The 22,270-nt window shown below is 37.7% G+C and overlaps 1 protein-coding gene and 1 pseudogene across 1 annotated transcript in view; one reads left to right on the top strand and one right to left on the bottom strand.

Moving 5' to 3' along the window:
- Nucleotides 1-22,270, top strand: part of SOS2 (SOS Ras/Rho guanine nucleotide exchange factor 2) — a 110,706-nt gene that overhangs the window by 10,313 nt on the left and 78,123 nt on the right. The window lies entirely within an intron of this gene.
- Nucleotides 6,933-7,407, bottom strand: LOC122741314 (annotated as a pseudogene).

Here is a 22,270-nt window from a genome sequence, read left to right as displayed (position 1 = left end):
ACATGACGCATTTCAGGCATGTAAGCATAAGGGTACCTCTATAGCAATGAGACATTTGAAGGTTTTTGGAGAATTTTTGAGATGAAAAGATATAGCTCTACCTGGTAGCTTGACTAGACCTAAGATAAATAGAGCCAGTTAAAATTTGTTGAGGTAGATGAGTAGTAAAAGGAAGTGCTCACTGCTCGAAATATCTTCTTCACTCAGTATACTCATGAGGACATCATTTTAGTTAGCAAGTTCTCAATTAAAATAGCTTATTAAGAAACCTATTAAAATGTAGATACCTAGGGAGGATCTTTTCAGTCCCCAATTGATGTAAATTACTTTAGTCAGATTAATGACACCTAGGTAGTTATATGAGATGGAGAATTTTGATGGGTGGATAAGATTGCAGGATAATTTTGGAGGGTGGATAGTTGTGTGAGAGGGTCATGGGTCTTGGTAAAACCCTTTTTGGGTTGCTAGACTGCTCACATCACTTTGATGAGCTGGGAGTCACTAACAGTGCTCCTCTGTTGAGATGGAGAATCTTTAATCTGTACTGTTACTGCTTCCTAAAGTCCTCTAGGACTAATCATCTGTCCAGCCTCTGCATCCATCAGACCATGAGCAGATTATCCTAAGGACTTTTGGACCTTGCCATTTGCTCTATGTCTAACTTTCTTTTATATTCTCTCCCCTAATTAGAACATGAAGAACACAAATAACTGTCTTGACTTTTCTTTTTTATCTCCAGCACAGAGGATAGTGCTTGGCTTGGCACAAAGTAGGAGCTTAATAAATGCTCATTCATTCATTCATTCATTCATTCATTCATTCATTCCCTTGGGAGGTAGAGGAATAGGAGATGAGGTATTTCCTCTATTTTTTTTTTTTTTGCTGGGCAATGGGGGTTAAGTGACTTGCCCAGGGCCACACAGCTAGTAAGTGTTAAGTGTCTGAGGCTGGATTTGAACTCAGGTACTCCTGACTCCAGGGCCGGTGCTCTATCCACTGCGCCACCTAGCTGCCCCTTCTCTATTTTTGATTAAGGAAAAAATGATGGTGGACACCCTTCCATGGAAAATCTTGTTTTATGCTGTTACTGTCATTGGGGATCTTGAGGATGATATTCATTCAGGAAGTATTTAATAGTGCACTTGCTATGTACCTAATATTTTATCAGTTGTAGTACTGGTAATTCTTCTCAATTGAGGACCTATTATCTAGTATAGGGTATATATTATGAATATAATAGCAATGGCTAAAAACCAAAAGTACATAATAAGATAGCCACAAAAACTATATACAAATTACTGTGGGGAGAACAAAGTAAAAGAGTAATCAGAGAAAGATGTATTTAGGGAAAGTTGCTTAAAGGAGATGAGCCTCAAGACAAGTATTGAAAGAAGTAATGGACATGGGTTGGCATAAGGAATTGTTAGGAAAAGGGGAAAAATAACAAGAAGGAATGCATAGAGAAAGGAAAAACCAAGATGTGTATGGCAACTGATCTGGCTGGGATAGAGGAATTGTATTGGAAATAACAGGATGAGGTTGGATCCTTTTACTACTTTGGTTGCCAAAATTTATCTGTGTTCATTGCTTCTACTTCCTCATTCCAGTCCACTTTTCCCCCCCTTGAAGTGTGGCTTCCAAAACCCACCACTCAACTAAAATTGTGCTCTCCAAAGTTACTAGTCATCTCCTAACTGTTAAATTCAGTCTGCTGCCATTATTGACCACTCTGTATCCTCACACCAGGGGTTCTTAACCTTTGTTCCATGAACTTGTTTTCAAAAATATTTTGATAACCATATTTCAATATAATTGATTTCCTTTGTAATTTTCTGTATTTTATTTTATGCATTTAAAAACTTATTTTGAGATGGCTTTGCCAGACTGCCAAAGAGGCAGAAAAAGTTAAGAACTTCTGTGACTTGGACGCTTTCTACCCACCCTAGCTTTCACAATAATTGCTCTCTCCTGATTCTTCTCCTATCTCGCCTCTCCTTAGGTTTCTTTGTTGGCTCCTCATCAACATCCCATTGACTTTGCCTAGAGTATACCTTAGAGATTGGTCCCAGACTCTCTCCTCCCTCTTTTTCCTCTCTCTTGGTAATCTTTCTTATCAGTTCCCATGGATTCTCTCCATGCATTAATAGTGAAAATAGTTGGATATCTTTGTGGATGACTCCCATATCTATATATCCAATACCAGTCTTTCTCCTAAGCTCTTAATTTTACATAACTAACTTTTCTGGACATCTTCACTTGTCTATCACATTAGGCATCTTAAAGTCAACATGTTCAAAACAGAGCTTTTTTCCTTCCAAATCTTCCCTTTCTTTCAAGTTCCCAATGTTCATGAGGGGACCACCATATTTTCCTTTATCTCAGGTTCACAACTTCAGAAACATCTTCAACTGATTACCCTTCATTATCCTGTCGTAGTCAATCAGTTGTCAACTATTGTCAGTTTCTTCCTTGTCCCGCTCTCCTCACTTATGTGGCCACTACTCTGGTTGAGGTCCTTGTTGCCTTTTTAAAAAATGTAGTATCCTCTTAAGTTGGATTCCCTGGAGGATAGCTATCACAGGTTCCAAGTATTTGGTGAGTTCACACTACTAAAACTGGAGCACATACTAGATAACATAGTTCACTCGAAAGATAGGAATTTATTGAAATGGTATAGTTAGAACAGTGGTAACATCTCTTCTATAAATTTAGGGTGCCCTTCTCCATAAATACACATAGAATCAGTGGGAAGAGTGGGTCTGTAGAGTTTATAAGTAGGGGGAGGGCACAAATATAGGGAGTACCTGTTGCCAAAGAAGATTATATCCCTGTTGTTATAGGACTTCCCCTCCTGTTCCTGTGTCTTAGCCACGATGACCTTGTATGACTCCTCCCAGGGAGCTTCATATCTGCTAGGTGAGTCACTCAGTTGGGCACCCTGGGTCAGTTCCTGGGCTGAGTATGTGGCTTTAGTACTTGGCTGTGCTCTCTACCACCTCTAATTTGTAGCTTAGATAAAATCCTTGCCTAGGGTATTGCAGTGCTCTTTTGGAAAGAACCAAAGCCCATACCCCAGGGCTAGCAGGAATCCCCACTCTGTTAACTCTGGTCTCTTGTCCTATCACGTTATATTGTAAGAGACCATTGCTGATTGGGGGGGATTAAGGTGTGGAAAGAGACTGTTTTCCACAAGCCTAATTTAATTTTTTCTTTAAAGAAAAAAGAGGGTGTGTTTTCTCACCCCTTCTTCGGGTCCAAGCTTTGTCATTATAAGTAGTCACACCGGGGCAGCTAGGTGGCGCAGTGGTAAAGCACCAGCCCTGGACTCAGGAGTACCTGAGTTCAAATCTGGCCTCAGACACTTGACACTAGCTGTGTGACCCTGGGCAAGTCACTTAACCCCCATTGCCCCACAAAAAAAAAAAAGGTAGTCACACCTCTTATTTGAATTATTGCAATAGTCTTCAAATTGGTCTATTTCCATTTGTCCTTTGTTTAATCCATCTTCTCCACAGCTACCAAAGTGATATTACTAAAGTATATATCTGACCTGTTACACCCCAGCTCAAGAACCTTCAGTGCCTCCCTATTGTTTCTAGTATAACATATAAAGTCTCTTCTGTTTAGCAGTTAAAAGCTTTTATATCCTGGTTTTAGCTTATTTTAACAGACTGCATTTTGCTTCCCTTCTCACATTTTATGTTCCATTCAAGCTGGACTTCTTGCTATTATTCCCTATATACTCTCTTCCATTTCCTGTGTCTTTGCCTCTGCACAGGCTCTCCACCAAAGCTGGAAAATAGTTCCTCCTTAACTTTGTCTCTTGGAATTGATAGCTTCTTTTAAAACTTAGATGTTTTCTATAGGAAGCCTTTCCTGAACCGACCATTTTCTAGGGCTCTCACTATCCTGATATTATCTTTTATTTACTCTGTTTCTCTCTCTCTCTCTCTCTCTCTCTCTCTCTCTCTCTCTCTCTCTCTCACACACACACACACACACACACACACACACACACACACACACACACACACACACACACTACATATTTATCAACATGGATGTTGTTTCCTGCCAGAAAAATTTTAATATTTCAAGAACAGGAACTGTTACATTTTCGTATCCCTAATTATAGATGCTTAATCAATTCTTATTGAAATGACTTGACTGAGGGTACTTTCACTGCTCCCAGGATCATTATTAGTGACCACTGTCACATCTTCTTATCTTTTCTCCACCTTTATTCTCCTTTACCTTTCCTCTCTTGTCAATATCAACTTGAAACTCTTCTTCCATGGTTTCTGTGATACTATGCTGTTATATTGGATCTCCTACAATTCCTTTGCCAGTTCCTTTTCTGACTCTCTGTAACTCACTCTTGTTCAGTTGTTCAAAGATTAGTCTTTTTTTTTGTTGTTGTTCTGGTTTTGAGTTCTGTTGTTCTAGAGGTTTCATTGGTTGTCTTTATGCAGAGGAATCCCAGGATCAGGAGTGTCAAACCCAAATAGAAACTGATCCCTATGACTATAGATTGATTTAGAAAACCTCCAATTAACATTATCTGTGTTGTATTTGTATTTATTTTGTTAAACATTTCCCGATTACATTTTAATCTGGTTCAGGCTGGGAATTTGACACTTCTATCCTAGTTCTATAGCTACTGTTGTCTAGTAGGTATTTTCACTTATATTAGCCTTACTTTTGCCTCTGATAAATTGTATCCAGAATGGTTTCATCTGCTTACATTCCCTCTCACAAACATCCCCCTCCACTCCTTGTAGCAAAACAACAATAAAACTAGCCTCCCCCCTCTATATTTTCCTTTCTGTCAGTGTCATATTTTTGAGTCACCCCTATTGAAAACCCTGGAGTTCTCTGATGCTTCTTTTTCCTGTAACAAGTCAGAGATGTTTTGAAATGTCACTCATCTGGGAAAGACTCTTTTTTTTTTTTTTAGTGAGGCAATTGGGGTTAAGTGACTTGCCCAGGGTCACACAGCTAGTAAGTGTTAAGTGTCTGAGGCCAGATTTGAATTCAGGTACTCCTGACTCCAGGGCTGGTGCTCTATCCACTGTACCACCTAGCTGCCCCAGGACTCTTTTTTTAATGACATTTTTAAAGATCCTTTATTGCATGTATTAGCTATTACTCTTAGGTTCATTTTATCAGTAAATTTGTTAAGCATATGTGTAATCTAAAATTCTAAATGTGGGTTCTAATCTGTTTTTGGGGAAACTGACTAAAATCACTGATAAACGAGTTTAGATTTTTTAAGGGTTTATTGAAAGATAGTAAAAGAAAGAGAAAGATTGAGAACAGAGTTCCTATAACCTGACAATCCTAACCTTCCTAAGCTCCCACTTCTGAAGTCCTCTGCCACCATGCTGATCTCTCACACCAAAAAGCATACTCTCTCCCCAGAGTCCACTTCCTCCTTCATGTTCCCCTCCCAGAAATGGGAAGTTCTTCAAGCTGATTGGCTAGTGTCATTCAAATTCATTGGTTCACTGGACCTGAAGGCGGTCTCCATATTAAGTTTAAAGTTTTTAAGCTTCTGAGAACAATTACTTTCTTAAGTATCCTTAAGTACCAGCCAGATGTGTTTACAACCTAGTGAACTGGAATTAAGCCAGTAATCCAGTCAGCAGTCAGTCACCTTGTCCAATTCAATCAGTTTAAACCAGTCTCCAGGTGGGCCCCTGAGTATCTGCTAAATCTCATCTATCACATTCCATTATCTTGACACATAGTATCAAGAGTTTTTCCCAAATCCTTAAAAAAATGTTGAATGGGCCATACATAGACAAGAGCCTTGTGACACTCCACTAGAGACACTATTTTACAGTGACATTAATTTGCACTCACTGGGTACAGCCATTCATCCAGTTCCAAATTAACCAATCAGCAAGAATTTGTTAAGCACCTGCTAGGTAGGAGCCACTTCAGAAAAAAAAATATTTTCCAGTAGCTTACATTCTGACTTTTCTGTGGATTTTCATTCAGGTCATGCAGATTAACTGTGAGTTGCAGCTCAGGGTTTATCCTCTTTTTTCCCTATAAAGAGTATGCTTTATTATTAGTCCTTTGGGATTGTCTTGGATGGCTGAGAATACATTCACAGTTCTTCATTGAACAAAATTTCTGTCACTGCACACTGTTCTCTTGGTTCTTCTCACTTCACTATGTATCAGTTCATATAAGTCTTTCCAGGCCTTTCTGAAATTGTCCTGTTTATCACGTCTTATAGCACAATAATATTCCATCACAATTGTATGCTATAGTTTATTTAGCTATTCCCCAATTGCTGGGTATTCCTTTGATTTCCAATTCTTAGCCATCACAAAAAGAGTTGCTATAAATATTTTGGTACAAATAGGTCTTTTTCTCTTTTTCGGGATGTCTTTGGGATATTGTGGATCAAAATATTGGTATTGCTTGATCAAAGGGTTGACACAATTTCATAGCTCTTTGGGCATAAAATAACATATCTTTTAAAAGTGCCTTTGAAACCTTAAAGCATATTTATAAAAGTTAGCTGCTGTAGACTGAGCTTCTTGAGAACAAGGTCTGTCATTTGCCTTTCTAAATTCCTGGCATATAGGAGGAGCTTAATAAATGTTTATTGGTGGACTGATTGATGTGGCACTGCCTATTCCTGCTTCTTCTTGGCTCTGGAGACTACTGATGTTTAGGGATGAGATCTCTGTCTATGCATTTCTTTACAGGTTATATGTAGACTTAATCCTATATCAAAGAAATGCTTTATAAGGAAAGTATTTCTGAGCCTTGGCCAGTGGCCTGTCTGTTTTTGTTCTTTGAATGCTGAGCATTCACATCAAACTAGATTGTAATAGAGTGAAATTCCTTGCCTCCGGTATTTATATTCTTTTTTTTTTTTCTTCAGTTGACTCGTTTTATTAACACATATACATTTACTTGTCTTCTGGCTTGTTGAAGCAATAGGTTAGACAACACTTGCCACAATAATGTCTGTCAAAATGGCTTGCCATAAAGACTCCAGCACCACATTCATCAGAAGGGCACTCTCTTTGAAGGCAGCTGATCTTGCCATTCTCATCAACCTTATAGTACTTCAGAACAGCAAGCTTAACCTTCTTTTTCTTATGCTTGTTTTTTTTGGGAGTGGTGTAAGACTTCTTCTTTCTCTTCTTGGCACCACCCCTAAGTCTCAGAACAAGATGAAGTGTAGACTCCTTCTGAATGTTATAGTCAGACAAAGTCTGTCCATCTTTCAGTTGCTTGCCCACAAAAATCAACCTTTGCTGATCAGGGGGAAATACCTTCCTTATCTCATATCTTCCCCTTGACATTTTCAATAGTATCTGATGGTTCGACCTCAAGGGTGATGGTCTTCCCCATCAGGGTCTTCATGAAAATCTGCTTCATGCTGATGGGCCCACCTGTTGATCCTAAAGTGAGTGGCTATTTATATTCTAAATGAATCTTTCCACCTGTCTGAGGAAGTATCTAATTAAGAGCCTTGCCACACTAGTGTGAAGAGTCTTAATTGACAGTGGAGATTTTAGGGGTAAATGTGCCCTTTGCAAAGGCATCTAAGTATAACTGAATTCTTAGGTACATATCTAGTGAAATATTTAAATCTAAAGGTATATTAAGCATTGATTCTAAAACTTATAGTCACAGAATCACAGGATTTATTTTTAGAGTTGTAAGGGACCTCAGCAACCATCTAGTCCAATTCATATCCAGCTTCTCTGACAACCAGATCTCCAAGGAGGGGAACTTAGCTCTAATCGCCTCTGCAACTTCCAGTCATTGCTACTGGCATTGCCCTACGGCATCAAACAGAAGAAATCTAATCTCTTTTCCACAGGACAGACAGTCATGTATCCTCTCAAGTCTAGTATGACCCATGACGACGATGATGACGATGATGATGTTGATGATGATAGAATTAAGAGGCCGTGTAGTAGTCAAATAAGCAGTCAATCAGTAAACATTTATTAACAGTCTGTTTTGTGCCAGGCACTGTGCTAAGCATTAGGGATACAGAGAGTCAAAAGACAGTCCCTTCTCTCAAGGAGCTTTCAATCTAATGGGGAGACTAAAAGCAAACAAGAGTAGGCAAAATTATATAAATAGGAAATACTTAAAAGAAAGAAGGTACTAGAATTAAGAGGGGCTGGGGAAGGTTTCCTATAATAGATGAGATTTGATTTGAAACTTAAAGGAAGCCAGGAAGGTCAGTAGTCAGAGCAGAGGAGGGGGAGTGTTCCAGGCATGGGGTATTGCCAGAGAAAATGCCAGGAGCTAAGAGATGGAGTGTCTTGTTTGTGGAACAGTCAGGAAGCCTTTGTTACTGGATGGAAGAGTATGTGTCAGGGAGTAAGGTATAAGAAGACTGTTTTGGGGGCAGCTAAGTGGTGCAGTGGATAGAACACTGGTCCTGAATTCAGGAGGACCTGAGTTCAAATTTGGCCTCAGACACTTAAGCTGTATGACCCTGGGCAAGTCACTTAACCCCAATTGCCTCACCCAAAAAAAAAAAGACTGTTTTGTATTTGTTACTGGAGGCAATGGGGAGCCACTGGAGTTTATTGAGTGTTGGGGGGGTGGTGGTCCATGATTAGACCTGTGTTTTCAAATGTAAACAGTTTACCCTAGTTTAGTCTCTTACAATTGTTTACTCATGGTTACCTTTTTAATGTTTCTCTTGATTCTTGTGTTTGTACAAAGTTACCAGTTGGAAGCAATAGTCATTCTTGGCTAGACCTGGTCCCTAGTGTCTTCAGAAATCTCTCTCCCCGGGCCAACCTGGAATAGAAAAATGACTCGAGTCATTTTTCTTGGATTTCCTGAGTAGGACTTGGTCTGGTGTATTTCCTAGATCTTTGTGGAGAATTTGTGGGGTGGAGCTCAGTCTACTCTCTTCGTAAGAATATTTATGTAAAACACCATGCTACTGTGATCTCAACTTCTCCTTTTTTATCCTGTTTCTTTTCTAGATCATTCTTTTTTTTTTTTAGTGAGGCAATTGGGGTTAAGTGACTTGCCCAGGGTCACACAGCTAGTAAGTGTTAAGTGTCTGAGGCCGGATTTGAACTCAGGTACTCCTGAATCCAGGGCCGGTGCTTTACCACTGCGCCATCTAGCTGCCCCTATCCTGTTTCTTTTCAATAAGGGAATGGTTTTCATTTCACTAGGTCTCAGTAATACCCGAGAAATCAGATTTGCCTTCTTGGATTCAGATATCTAGCTCTTCTTGCTTGTCAACAACTTTCTGTATTTATTTATAGAGCCTTGGGGCCATAAATTTTACTATTGGTCTCTTTCTTGGATTTTGTTTTCTGTTAAATGAATCTCTTCATTTTATGTACTCTATGCTGTGTAGCTTTTCTCCTTATAGCCTTTTTAATTTAAGAATCTTTTGATTAAATTTTCAAGAGTCTTTCCTAATATACTCTTTGTTAGAATATAGGTTTATAGCTGGAATGTATCTGAGAGGTCCTCAAATCTAACCCCCTTGTTTTTTGTTTTGTTTTTTCTTTCTTCTTTTTGGTGAGGCAATTGGGGTTAAGTGACTTGCCCAGGGTCACACAGCCAGTAAGTGTTAAGTGTCTGAGGATGGATTTGAACTCAGGTCCTCCTGAATCCAGGGCCGGTGCTTTATCCACTTTGACACCTAGCTGCCCCCTCCCCCTCGTTTTTTAGGTGAAGAAAATGAGGCTACTCCATCCCTGACTAGAAATCTGTTATTCCTCTATTTTAAGCCATGCTCTTAGGGGTCTATATCTCATGCTCTGAATCATTTCCTCTTCTTGAGCAATGAAAGCTTTGTATGCAGAGGAGGTTTATTGTCAAACCTACATTTTAGGGATTACAGTTTGGTTGGTCTGAGGAGAATGGATTGGAATGGGGTTAGACAAGACTATTACAATAATTTTCAGGTGAAGAGGTTTTGGGCAAGGGTCATGGTGATGTGAGTAGGAAGAAGGGAATGAATTGAAAGATATTGAAAAGAAAGAATTGACAAGCCTTGGCAAATGATTTAATATAGATGGGGTGGGGGGAGTGAGGGAGAATAAGTAGTGGAAAATTAATCTGAGGTTACAAGGCTGAATGACTAGAATGATGTTAGTGTCCTCAAAAGAAAAAGGGAAGTTTGCAAGAGGAGGGGTATAGGGGTGTGTGTGTGTGTGTGTGTGTGTGTGTGTGTGTATGTGTGTGTATACAATAAGTTCTGTTTTCTATGTGTTGAGTTTGAGATGCTTATGGGATATCCAGGACATGGGAAACCATGTTCAATAAGCAGGACTGGATCTCAGAAGAAAAACTAGGACTAAATATAGCTAGGTGGCACAGTAGATAAAATACCAGGCTTGGAGTCAGGAAGACTCATCTTCCTGAGATCAATTCCAACCTCAGACACTAGCTATGTGACCCTCAGCAAATCACTTAACCTCCTTCATCTCAGTTTCCTCATCTGTAAAAATGAGCTGGAGAAGGAAATGGCAAACCACTCCAGTATCTTTGCCAAGAAAACTTCAAATGGGTTCATGAAGAGTTGGACATGACTGAAAAATGACTGAACAATGAAAGAGATAACTGAACTCACGAGAACTGAGTAGTTTACCTAGATAGAGGTGGCAGAGAAAAAGGAAGAACCCAGGACAGAATCTTGAGATACAACCAGTTATGGAGCAGGACATAGATGATGATCTAGTAAAGGAGACTAATGACTAGTCAGACAGGTAGAAGAACTGGAAGAAACATGTTTTTGAAGGAAAAATGGTGATCAGAAGAGCCAGCATATTAGTATGTCATGCCATACTGACCTCAAACTCCCCTTCTTACATTTAAACTCCTTCATGATCTGTAATAAGCCAACCTCTATAGCCTTATTACATATTGTTCCATAGGATCACAAAATTTAAGAGTTAGAAGGACCATCTGGTCCAACCTATACACAAAAGGAATCTCTACTGTATCCCATTCCATTTTAAATAGCCATAATTGTTAGACTGTTATTCTTTATATCAAATCTAAATTAGCTCTTTTGTAACTTGCGGTGATTGCTTTTGGTTTTGCTCTCTGAAGCTAGAACAAATCTAATTCCTCTTCCTCATAACAACCTTGCAAATAACAGCTGTCATATCCTTTAGGTCTTTTTTCCCCTCCAAGCTAAATATACCTGGTTTCTTGAAGTGATCCTTATGACAGGGGCTCAAGCTATCTTCACCATCCTTTCTGCCCTCTTCAGGACATTTGCCTGATTATCAATGTCTTTCATAAACTATAGCACCTAGAACTGAGCAGAATTGTCCAGATGATAATGGTCATGATGAAGGCACATTACAATGTAATGATCACCTCCCTGTTTGTAGAAGTTATGTCTTTCTTAATGCAGTCCAAGATTGCATTAGCATTTTTTTAGCTACCACATCATATTCCATACCTTTGTTGAGCTTGCAGTTGACTAAAACCTCCATGGTTTTTTTTTTTTAAACAATTGGTTTCTCTAAAACAGACCTACCCACCTTGTTCTTGTGAGGTAATTTTTTTTATATTAAGTGTAAGACATTACATTTTCCCCGTTGTATTTAATCTTACTCGATTCAGCCCAGTGCTCTAGCCTGTTGAGATATTTTTGGGTCCTAGTCATATAGCCCATGGTGTTAGCATTTTCTCTTAGCTTTCTATATCACTACAAATTTGATGATCAATGTCTTTATGCATGCCATTGATGAAAATGTTACACAGAACAAACAAATCACTGAGGTTTTTAGTTTTGTTGACATTAACTCCTTACAGAGTTGGGCCATCTACTCTTGTCTAGTTTTATTTTCTTTTAATCTATATTTCTCTATTTTCTCCCCCAGAATAAAAAAAAATACTTTATCAAAAGTTTTGTTAACATCTAAGTAGTCTCTATCTATAAGATTTCCCTTATCTAGTTTAGTAGTCCTGTTATAAAAAGGAAGCAAGATTATTCTGGTATAACGTGTTCTTTATGAAATCGTGTTAGTTCTTTGTAATCTTCTGTTCTCTTTCTACATATTTGATGACTAGTCTTAATGATTTTTCTAGAATTTTCCCAGGAATCAAAGTCAAGCTTACTTGCTTTTAGGTTGCATACTTTACTGTTTTGTTTTTGTTTGTTTGGCGGGGCAGTGAGGGTTAAGTGACTTGCCCAGGGTCACACAGCTAGTAAGTGTCAAGTGTCCGAGGCTGGATTTGAACTCAGGTCCTCCTGAATCCAGGGCTGGTGCTTTACCACTGCGCCACCTAGATGTCTCCTCCCCCCTCCCCCACCCCATTGTTTGTTGTTGGTTTATTTATTTATTTTTGGAAAAAATCAGTATGACATTTTCCCTTGTCCCTCTCCTATGTTCCATAATTTTTCAAGCATCACTTACAGTGGCTCCAGACCTCTGCAACCCTGGAAGTACCTTCTACCTAGGGATGTGCTGGAGCCAGCTTGAACCAGTTTGTAAGTAGTATCCAGGATGAAATGAAGTGGGGAAAGAGTAATTGTAGAGAGACCAGCTGAGATATATGACCATAGACAAGTTAGTAAACTTCTTTGGTTCTGTTTGCTCATCAATAAAATGAGAAGGTTGAACTAAGTGACCTTTAAGGTCCTTTCCAGCTCTAAATCTCTTTTTTCTTCTTTATTTATATTCCTGTCATGCTACTGCATGGGATCTTTCTTCTCTTCCCCTTCCAAATTATCTTTCATTTTAGCTGCCAGGCTTATTTTCCTTATGCATAGAAGATCTGGTAATGTCACTCCTTTGGTCCAAACCATTCATTGGTTTCCCGTTATCTACTATGTAAAGGTTAAAATCCTTAGCCTGGCATTTAGATTTGTTGTAGATGGTGCTTTAAATTCCTGATCTCTTGGTTTTAGTGTATATGTTAAAATGAAATGAAGCATTTATGAGTCATTGAACGAAGGAAATTTATTTTGTTCAAACACAGCAAGTATATACAGCAAGGATACAGTGGCACTTAGAGAGGCACCAACTATACAAGGCTGGGAACTTTTATGCCCTCAGGCCAGGAATCTGTCAGGGAAGCTACAGCCAATCAGGTTGCAGAGGAAGAGAAAGTCAGAGACACTGAGTCAAGAAAATGCCTGTTCTTTCACAAAATTCCTCTGTAAATATTGGTGGCATCCTATATTTCTAGCCTAATCTCATGCTGTTTGTTCCCCTTTATGTAATTTTGGTATCTATAATATACATATGTTTATATGTGTGCATATACATATATGTATAAACATATGTGAATATACATGTGTGTGCACATATGTGTATGTGTAGATATAGGTACACACATGTGTGTTTGTATATAATATATGCACCAAATAGGCATGCACATATGTCTCTACTATGAGTTAGTAGTGATATGGATGGAAATATAGGTTGAATCTTTTTTCATGATCCAAAATACTATTGTGTAGGGGTAGTAGATTATGAAAGCTTGTGCTTTACATGCTTTATTATTATTATTATTATTAATTATTTCACTTATCTATTTATCTATCCTATTGATTGATTGATTGCAGGGCAATGAGGGTTAAGTGACTTGCCAAGGGTCACACAGCTAGTAAGTGTCAAGTGTCTGAGGCCAGATTTGAACTCAGGTCCTCCTGAATCTAGGGCTGGTGCTTTATCCACTATGCCACCTAGATGCCCCTGCCTTACATTCTTAAAAAACATTTTTTTATGCTACATATTTTGATTCCTCATGGTCTCCCCCAATAATGCATTTCTATTTAAAACAAAACTGAAACCAAGTTATTTGTTTCACTTTCTTTGAGAGTTTTTAAAGTAGTTGAATGTATTTTGTTTTATTTTGGGTATTTTCCAACTTACACAGCTTAAATTTTCCCCTTGTTATATATATTGTTCCTTATGCTTATAATAAAGTTCTGATTTTTTTCTCTTCCTTGGTTATGAGGATTCTAAGATAATTAATTTAGAACTGTCAAAAGACTTTACATTACTTACTCTAGCCTTCTCCTTTCACAGAACAGGAAACTGCAGGTTAGAGGGGTTCAGGGACTTACCCATTGCCAACACATCCAGTATTCTTTACATCTTTTAGATATTTTCAGCTAATAAAAAATTCCAAATGACCATAGTATTTTGAGGTTTACAAATCACTTTTCTTGCAAAACCCTTTGAGATAACTAATATAAATATTGTGATTCTTGTATTGTCAATGGGGAATTTGGGGGTTGTGGGTGAGATGATTCACATTGCCAGATAGTGAAGTGTCAGAGCTAGAATTTGAATCCTCCTCATTCTCTTTGCAAGATAAAGGTTGCAGTATTTCATAAAGAAAGAAGATACCTCCATCTTCTCTTCGTTTTTTCTAGCTGTGAAAGGAAAAAACCCTAAAAACAAACCAAAACTCTTTAGTTTCTTTTAAACTATTACTGTAGAGCAAAAGTGTCCATGGGGCACCTAGATGGGTACAGTGGATAAAGTACCAGCCCTGGATTCAGGAGGACCTGAGTTCAAATATGGCCTTAGACACTTGACACTTACTTGACACACAGCTGTGTGACCCTGGGCAAGTACTTTTTTTTGCCCTAAAAAAAAAAAAGTGTCCCAAAACCTCTGAGTAAGACCTGAATCAGATTAAAATGTAATTGGGGGGGCAGCTAGGTGGCGCAGTGGATAGAGCACCGGCCCTGGAGTCAGGAGGACCTGAGTTCAAATCCAGCCTCAGACACTTAACACTTACTAGCTGTGTGACCCTGGGCAAGTCACTTAATCCCAATTGCCTCACTAAAAGAAAAAAAAACACCCCCCAAAAAAATGTAATTGGGAAATATTTAACAAAATAAAAATACAATAAATATGTATTTAAAAATATAAAACATAGATAATAGTGAATTTTAAAGCTAAGTCCAGTGAGATCCTTCTATATGAATTAGTGTCCCCATTTCTCTTTGAGTTTAACATTATTGCTCTAGACTTGCTCCCTAGATTCAGTCTTCATGAAATTCTTTTTATAATGTTTCTTTGGAAAGTGACAGTTGACAGTTCTAACTAAAAAAAAAGTGTCTTTCATTTTATCTCAAGCTTCTCAGACTCTTCATAGGTCTTCATAACTCATATTTTTTTTAGGAAATCATGTTGTTCAACCAGTCTTCGGGTTCTTTATGACATTTTTTTGGGATATATTTGGTTGTTGCTCAGATTCTAGAGAGTTTTACATCTACATTTCCCCCTCTTTGGCTACCTTTCTGTCTTTTTTTTTTTTTTTGGTATTTGGAATCTTGAGATGTGTGATTTGCACGTTATACCTTTTTTTAATAAAAGCATCTAAATTCAGCAGCAGATCTAGTTCTTTATTCAAATGGTCCATAATTGGCTACAGGAAGGCAGTTGATTTTCTCACCAACATCTGAAGAACATAGCCTGAGGCCATCTATTTTTGTTGCCACTCATTGGCTGGCATCATTAGAGAGTACATCAGACGTTGTCTGTGACAGCTGGCACATCTATATACCTAGTCCCTTTCCATGTTTCATTTTTTTTTAGTCTCATCTGTGGGTATCTCTAGAAGAGCCACAGTCTATACTGGTATTCAGTAGCCGCATTTAGCCAGAATAATAGAGGCAGTTCTTGAAAGGCCCTGATGAATGAGTCACAAGCCATATACAGGACTGAGATCTATTTATGTTGTGAAGCTTCAGCATCCCAGCTCTTTTTCTTCTGCAAAAGAAGGCTTTAGGGAGTAACTTACAGAAGTAAGGATACAAGGACCTTTCTCCTCTGTTATTTTCTACCTTCATTTTTTTTTTTTTTTGCTTCTCTTAACATCTTAATATCCATCTCAGAGACACTCTTTTGAAATAATTTCCCCATTCATTGTTTTCTTTATTATAGGTTTGCATCATTTTTGGTTTGGCATTTAAAGCTGTACGCTTGCTACCTGGCTTCATTCTGCTTTTGCAACTTTATTACACATTATTCCCCTTTACATTCTCTTGGGTCCAGTCAAATTGGACTTCTTACTGCTCACTGCTTGTCATACAAGACACTTTATCTTTCAATCTCTGGCTGTCTTATATGACAGGAATGCACTCTTCTCACTGCCACCTCCAAGAATCCCTCTCTTCTTTCAGGACTCAGTTTAGGGACCATCTTCTACATGAAATCTTTCCTGATTCCCTTTCCACCTCCCACCCCAAGCTGCTAGTGATTTCCCCAAGATTATTATTATTATTTTTTGTATAAACCAGTATTTGAAAAAAAAAACCCAGTATTTGTACATAGTGCAGCTAGGTGGCTCAGTGGATAGAGCACTGGTCTTGGAGTCAAGAAGACCTGAGCTCAAATCTGGCCTCAGACACTTACTAACTGTGTGATCCTGGGCAAGGCTTTTACCTTGTTGACCTCAGTTTCCTCATGTGTAAAATGAGCTGGAGAAGGAAATGGCAAACCACTCCAGTATCTGTCATGAAAACCCCAAATAGGGGCATGGAGTTGGATACAATTGAAACGACTGAACAACAACATTTATGTATGTGGTGTCTTCCTTGATACAATGTAAACTCCTTCCAGGAAAGGACTATTTCACTTTTGTTTTTATATCCCTTGAACATAGTAACATATGCATAGTGAGTGATTAACAGATACTTGCTGATTGATTATTACCTTCTATCAGCCTGCTGGGTTTACTGCCCAGGACAGCCTCCTCCTGCTACCTTCATAGCTACTCCAGCCCAAGCCTCCTGGACCCTGCTATCTCCCCCCCACCCCACCTCTGCTTCTTGCTGCCACTGTTCATGCCTCACCCTCCCCACCAGACCCTTTGCCCCTCATTTAGCCAATATCTACCCTAGAAGGAAAGAAGTGACAACCTACCTTTGCCTCAACAGCTACTTAGAAAAACCATCTTCCTGAGAAACTAGCCATACTGGAAATTGGAAGACCCAAGCCTACATTGTCTTTTTGTACACCTATTTAATGTTTTCTCCCATGCTTAGGGATACTGGCTCCCACTTTGGAGACCATTGTTTTAATCAAATAATATTAAACACAGCTGGTTCTTATATTAATTCTCTGTGCCTTTCAATCAGTTGGGTGACTATAAAGATGTTGTCTACTACAGAAAGATCATTTGCAAAAGCCTGTTTGTTCCTTGTTATATTTTCATTGAGTATGCTCAATGTGTATGTGAATTGTTCTCATAAACATTTTATAAAGATGAGAAAGGCACATGAGTTGGTAGCTATTGATAGTCTTTTGATTGATTTTGGAGCAAGAGTGAGTAATAATATTGTCTGTGAGGTTCCCCCCCTTTTCCCCAGGAGCGGATATTTTCTCTTCTTTGAAATTGTAAAGTGATCTGGCAATGCTTTCATGATTAGGTTGCATCCAGCATGGTTTTCTTCAATATCTTCTTGGTCTCATCTAGCCATTCTCCCTGACTTCATCATCTTAAGAGCAGTTTCAGCTTCCTTTTATAGCACATCCATTTTGTATTTTTTTGCTTTAATATTTTGTTTAAATAGGACAGCTTGAGGCTGTTATTGTTTTCAGTGACTTTCATTCATCTTTATTCTAATTGATGAAGTTTTGACCCTTAAATAGTTGATACTAATAAATTGAAATTGGGAAAGCACCTCTGGCATATATGGTTTTATTTTTGACAATCAGATTTTAGGCAAGATTGACCACAGTTTTATACCCCAAAATCTTTTATATTTGCAGCAGGTCAATTTCATGTCTTATCTATCTGGTGTAAGTGAAAGGAAATGCTTTATTGTTATTTTTAAAATGGAGTAACTAGAATACAGGTCTAACTTGCTAAATGGCCTTTAAAGATTGTAAATTATTTTAATTGTACTTTTTTCCTGACCAGTCTTTTAGGAAACTATGATAAGTAAGTTTGTACTGATGAGGCAATGTTTATTTTACTGGATCCCTGGGATACTGAGATGTAGAATGCTTAGAGAAGTATAGTGTGTTTTTATCTATCACTGTCATCTTGATTCCCTGCTGGAGTGGTTTATGGGTGGAATTTTAATATTTGTCATTTTTTTTGTTGTTGAAATATAGTACTTCAGATTTTTTAATTATTTAAAATTTATATTATTAACATAATTCTTTAATGTTAAAACAGTTTTGTGAATTATTTACTAAAGTAATTTTTGCAATCATTTACAAACCACAGTCTTGGCAATGGAAGGAACCTTGCACTTAGGTACAGGGACTTGGAATTTTGTCTCTGTTCTTTGCCATATGTATGTCTTGGTCAAGTCACTTAACCTTCACTAGACCTCAGTTTGTTCATGTGTTAAAACGAGAGGGTTGAACTAAATTATTTATAAGGCCCTTCCCTCCAGTTTTAAATTCTGGGAACTACTTATTTAATTGCTCAAGAAAGTTGATTGATAAAATATTTTTTTTTGATGTGGTACTTGTACATCATAATCCATAACATTTCCATAGTAGTGACCCACCTACAGCAAGACTATAAACTTAAGTGATTCTAGTGAAAACTTAAGTAGGTTGTGAATTTTGAGCTAGAAAGGACCTTCAGCAGTCATCTACCTTTATTTTACAGATGATGGAAATGTGGCCTAGAGAGGTTAAATGACTTGTTGAAATGCATACAGGTAAAAAGTATTAAAAGATGAAGAGCTTGTTAAATTTCTGTCTAGCCCTATTGCCTGATTTCTTGGACTTGACATGTATAAATAAACATTCATTTGTGCAAGTCTATTTAATTTTTTGGAAAGTTTAAATGCTTCCATAAACTGATAAAAACTAGTAATTTAGTTTGTGTTTACATATTTTTAAGGAAGTTTCATTCTAATGATTATAAAGATATGCACAGTAAGCCTTATTATATTTTTGTTCTATTTTCCAAGTATTACAATCATGTTATAGGAATACTAAGAATTTCCCTATTCTTCATACAAGAGGAATAGTAGAGGTTTCCTTAAAAGCTGTTTGGATATCAAAGAAATATATAAATTATTTAATTGTCTATTTTACATAAATTTCTGAGCCCAAGTGATTTGCTAGTTAGGACAACAACATTTAATATTTTAATAGTTTCCATGGTAATGGATTGATTCTAAAGATTGACCATTTGGTGCTAGTACTGAATATTTAATTCACAAGGTAATCATTAGTTTTCTGTGTGCCTATCACTGTGTTGGACACATTTCTTCAGTACTTCAGAAGACTGATGGCTTTATAAATGTATGTATGCCTGCTACTGAAACAGACTTTGATTCCACATCATAGGGGATAGAGGCATTGTTATGGTTATTATAAATCCTATTTTTTAGATGAGGAAACTGAAACTCAAGAGAGGTTGTGACTTGCTCATGGTCACACTGCATGTAAGTTGTAGAAGCAACAGAAGCAGAAGCCAAACCTAGGTCTAGGCTTCCTGACTACAGATTCAGTGTTCTTTCTACTGTTGTCTCTTCTTTAAAGCAGGCTTGGAAATTTGAAATTGATTTCATGCTAATGTGAATGACTTCCCTCTAATCTGTAAAAAAAACTTTTGAAAAATGTAGTAAAGTTCTCTGGAGCTCACACTCTCGGTTGGCACAAGCACTAGTAGGTTTGGTGCCTGCAACTAAGTGTGGAAAAAGTGGGAGAATAGAATGAATGGAGAAAAATATGCTCTTTATACTCATAACCATGAATGTGAATGAAATGGGTTCACCTATTAAAGCAAAGAGGATATGAAATAGGTTAGAAAGTAGAATCTATCAATTTGTTGTTTATAAGAAACACACTTGAAACAAAAAGGTTCACATTGAGTTAAAATAAGGTGCTCAAGCAGAATTTATTGTGTCAGGTGAATCATCAACAGGAGAAATAGTAATCATGATCTCAGAGCACTCAACAATAAAGATAGATATAAATAAGTAAAAGAGATAAACAGAAACCACATTTTGCTTAAAAGAACCAGACAATGAAATAGTATCAATATTTAACATATAATGTGCTGAATAGCACAGCATCTAAATACTTAAAGGAAGTCAATTGAATTGATTCTTGAATTGTGTATACTCTGAAGTAGAGAGCAGGGCCCTACCTACATCAAGCACTTCTTGAAGCTGATTTACCACCCTTTCTCATATAATTTGGCAGCAAGCAGAGATCTTAGGACCAGGTTCTGATTGGTCAGTCTTCTGTTACATTAGAATAACAAAAGAAGTTGAAAATTATTTTAAAGAAAGGTCCATTTCCTTCCTCGGAGGTCACAGTATGTTTTTGTACCTCTGCTGTGCTTATTTCTCCAAAATGAATAAATAAATAAAATGCACCATCCCTACTCCCATAAAAGAAATGTTTATACAAAAGTCATGTGCAGGATTAAAATGGAGAGAAACTGAAGATAAATTAACATGTAGCCTCTTGAAGTAGTTTGCTTGTGATGTTATGAAAGCCCAAACTAGTATGTTTGTGGTGGGAATTTGAGAGAGAAAAACTCTTAATATTTTGTGACAGATGGGATTTGGTGGTCTTGGGAAGGGGGAAAGAAAACTACAAATTCAGCATGGAAGATGAATGATACTGTCATTGATAGGAACAGAAAAATTTGGAATAGATGCCAGTTTAAGGAAATATGAGGAGAGAATGATTTATATTTTCTATTGAAAAATAGGTAAATGTTTTAGAGTTTTTCATATCTGATTTCCTTTTGGGGGGAGAGGGACTAGATTTCGTTTTATTAAGTATCATGGATCCTTTAAATGCTTTTCCTTATGTGTGTTTGTGAAGATCATTCCACTCTTTACAGTTTTAGGTGAAAGAATCAGCTTTTCAAGCCCCTCTAGTCCCTAATATTTGTGTTTTTACTTGATGAGATTGAGGGTTTTGTGCTCTGGAACAATCCAGCCTCCTTAACTCTGTTGCTGTAACAGTGCATATATATATACATGTATATATATATATGTGTGTGTGTGTGTGTGTGTGTGTGTGTGTGTGTGTATATCTTTTTTAAAAATTAATTTATTTATTTTCTTTTTCTTTCTGGGGCAATGAGGGTTAAGGGACCTGCCCAGGGTCACACAGCTAGTAAGTGTCAAGTGTCTGAGACCAGATTTGAACTCAGGTCTTCCTGAATCCAGGGCCAGTGCTTTATCCATTGCGCCACTTAGCTGCCCCCTAACAGTGATATATTAAACTATCAGCAGATAACTAATTTTAAAAAATTTTAAATTTTTTGCTATTCTGAACTTGGCAGATATTAGTAAACATTTCCATACACAAAGAACAGAAGAGGATTGTATATGAAGCTGTCAGTCTTGATTACAAACTAGTTTGGATTTACTTCCTGGATATCTTTTGACCCATATTTCTACACAGCATTTAGTGTCATTTTCTGTTTACACATCTCTAGACTCCTTGTTTGGGACTTTGTGCCTGGGCCAGGCTCTTCCCTTCAAACCGCCTCTTGGATGAGGTAGTTAGACCCTGTTTGGTCCTGGGCTCCTGCCACTGTCTTCCAGCTACTCTTGTGTGTTTCCATTTACTTTCTTCCTACTGTCTTTTTTTTTTTTTTTTAGTGAGGCAATTGGGGTTAAGTGACTTGCCCAGGGTCACACAGCTAGTAAGTGTTAAGTGTCTGAGGCTGGATTTGAACTCAGGTACTCCTGAATCCAGGGCCGGTGCTCTATCCACTGCGCCACCTAGCTGCCCCTTCCTACTGTCTTTTAAACTGCAATCTGGCTTCTGACCTGGCCATTCAATTTAAATTGCTTTCTTCAAAGTTACCAGTTATCTTTTATTGCCCAATCTAATATCTCCTCACCCCCAGTATTTGTCCTTTGCAGGCTTTGAAACACTGTTACCCTCTTTTCCTTGATATTTTCTTCTCTCTCGGTTTCTGAGATACTGTTCTGACCTGGTTCTTCTACTTATCTGACTACTCCTCAGTCTCTGTTAGATATTCATCCAGGCCACATCCACTAACCATATATGTTCCCCAGAGTTCTGTCCTGGGTCTTTTTCTTGTCTCTCTATCCCAAGTATTGGCAAACTATTTGTATAAACTACTTAAAAATAAAGTTTTATTTATTCCATTTAAAAATTTGAAAAAAAAAATTATAACATTCTTAGTTCACAGGATTTGGCCTTCAGGTATCTTGCTGATCCTTGGATACTTTTTTCTCTTGATGATCTCATCAGTTCCCATGGCCTCAATTATGATTTCTATGCAAATAGTTCTTAAGATATATTTATTCAACTCTAACCTCCCTCCTCTCCACCTGTTTCACATCACCAACTGC

The sequence above is a fragment of the Dromiciops gliroides genome, chromosome 2 (genome assembly GCF_019393635.1).
Source record: "Dromiciops gliroides isolate mDroGli1 chromosome 2, mDroGli1.pri, whole genome shotgun sequence".
In the NCBI taxonomy this organism is placed as follows: domain Eukaryota; kingdom Metazoa; phylum Chordata; class Mammalia; order Microbiotheria; family Microbiotheriidae; genus Dromiciops; species Dromiciops gliroides.
The sequence above is the reverse complement of the archived record's forward strand: the minus strand, read 5'-3'. Positions and strand labels throughout refer to the sequence as shown.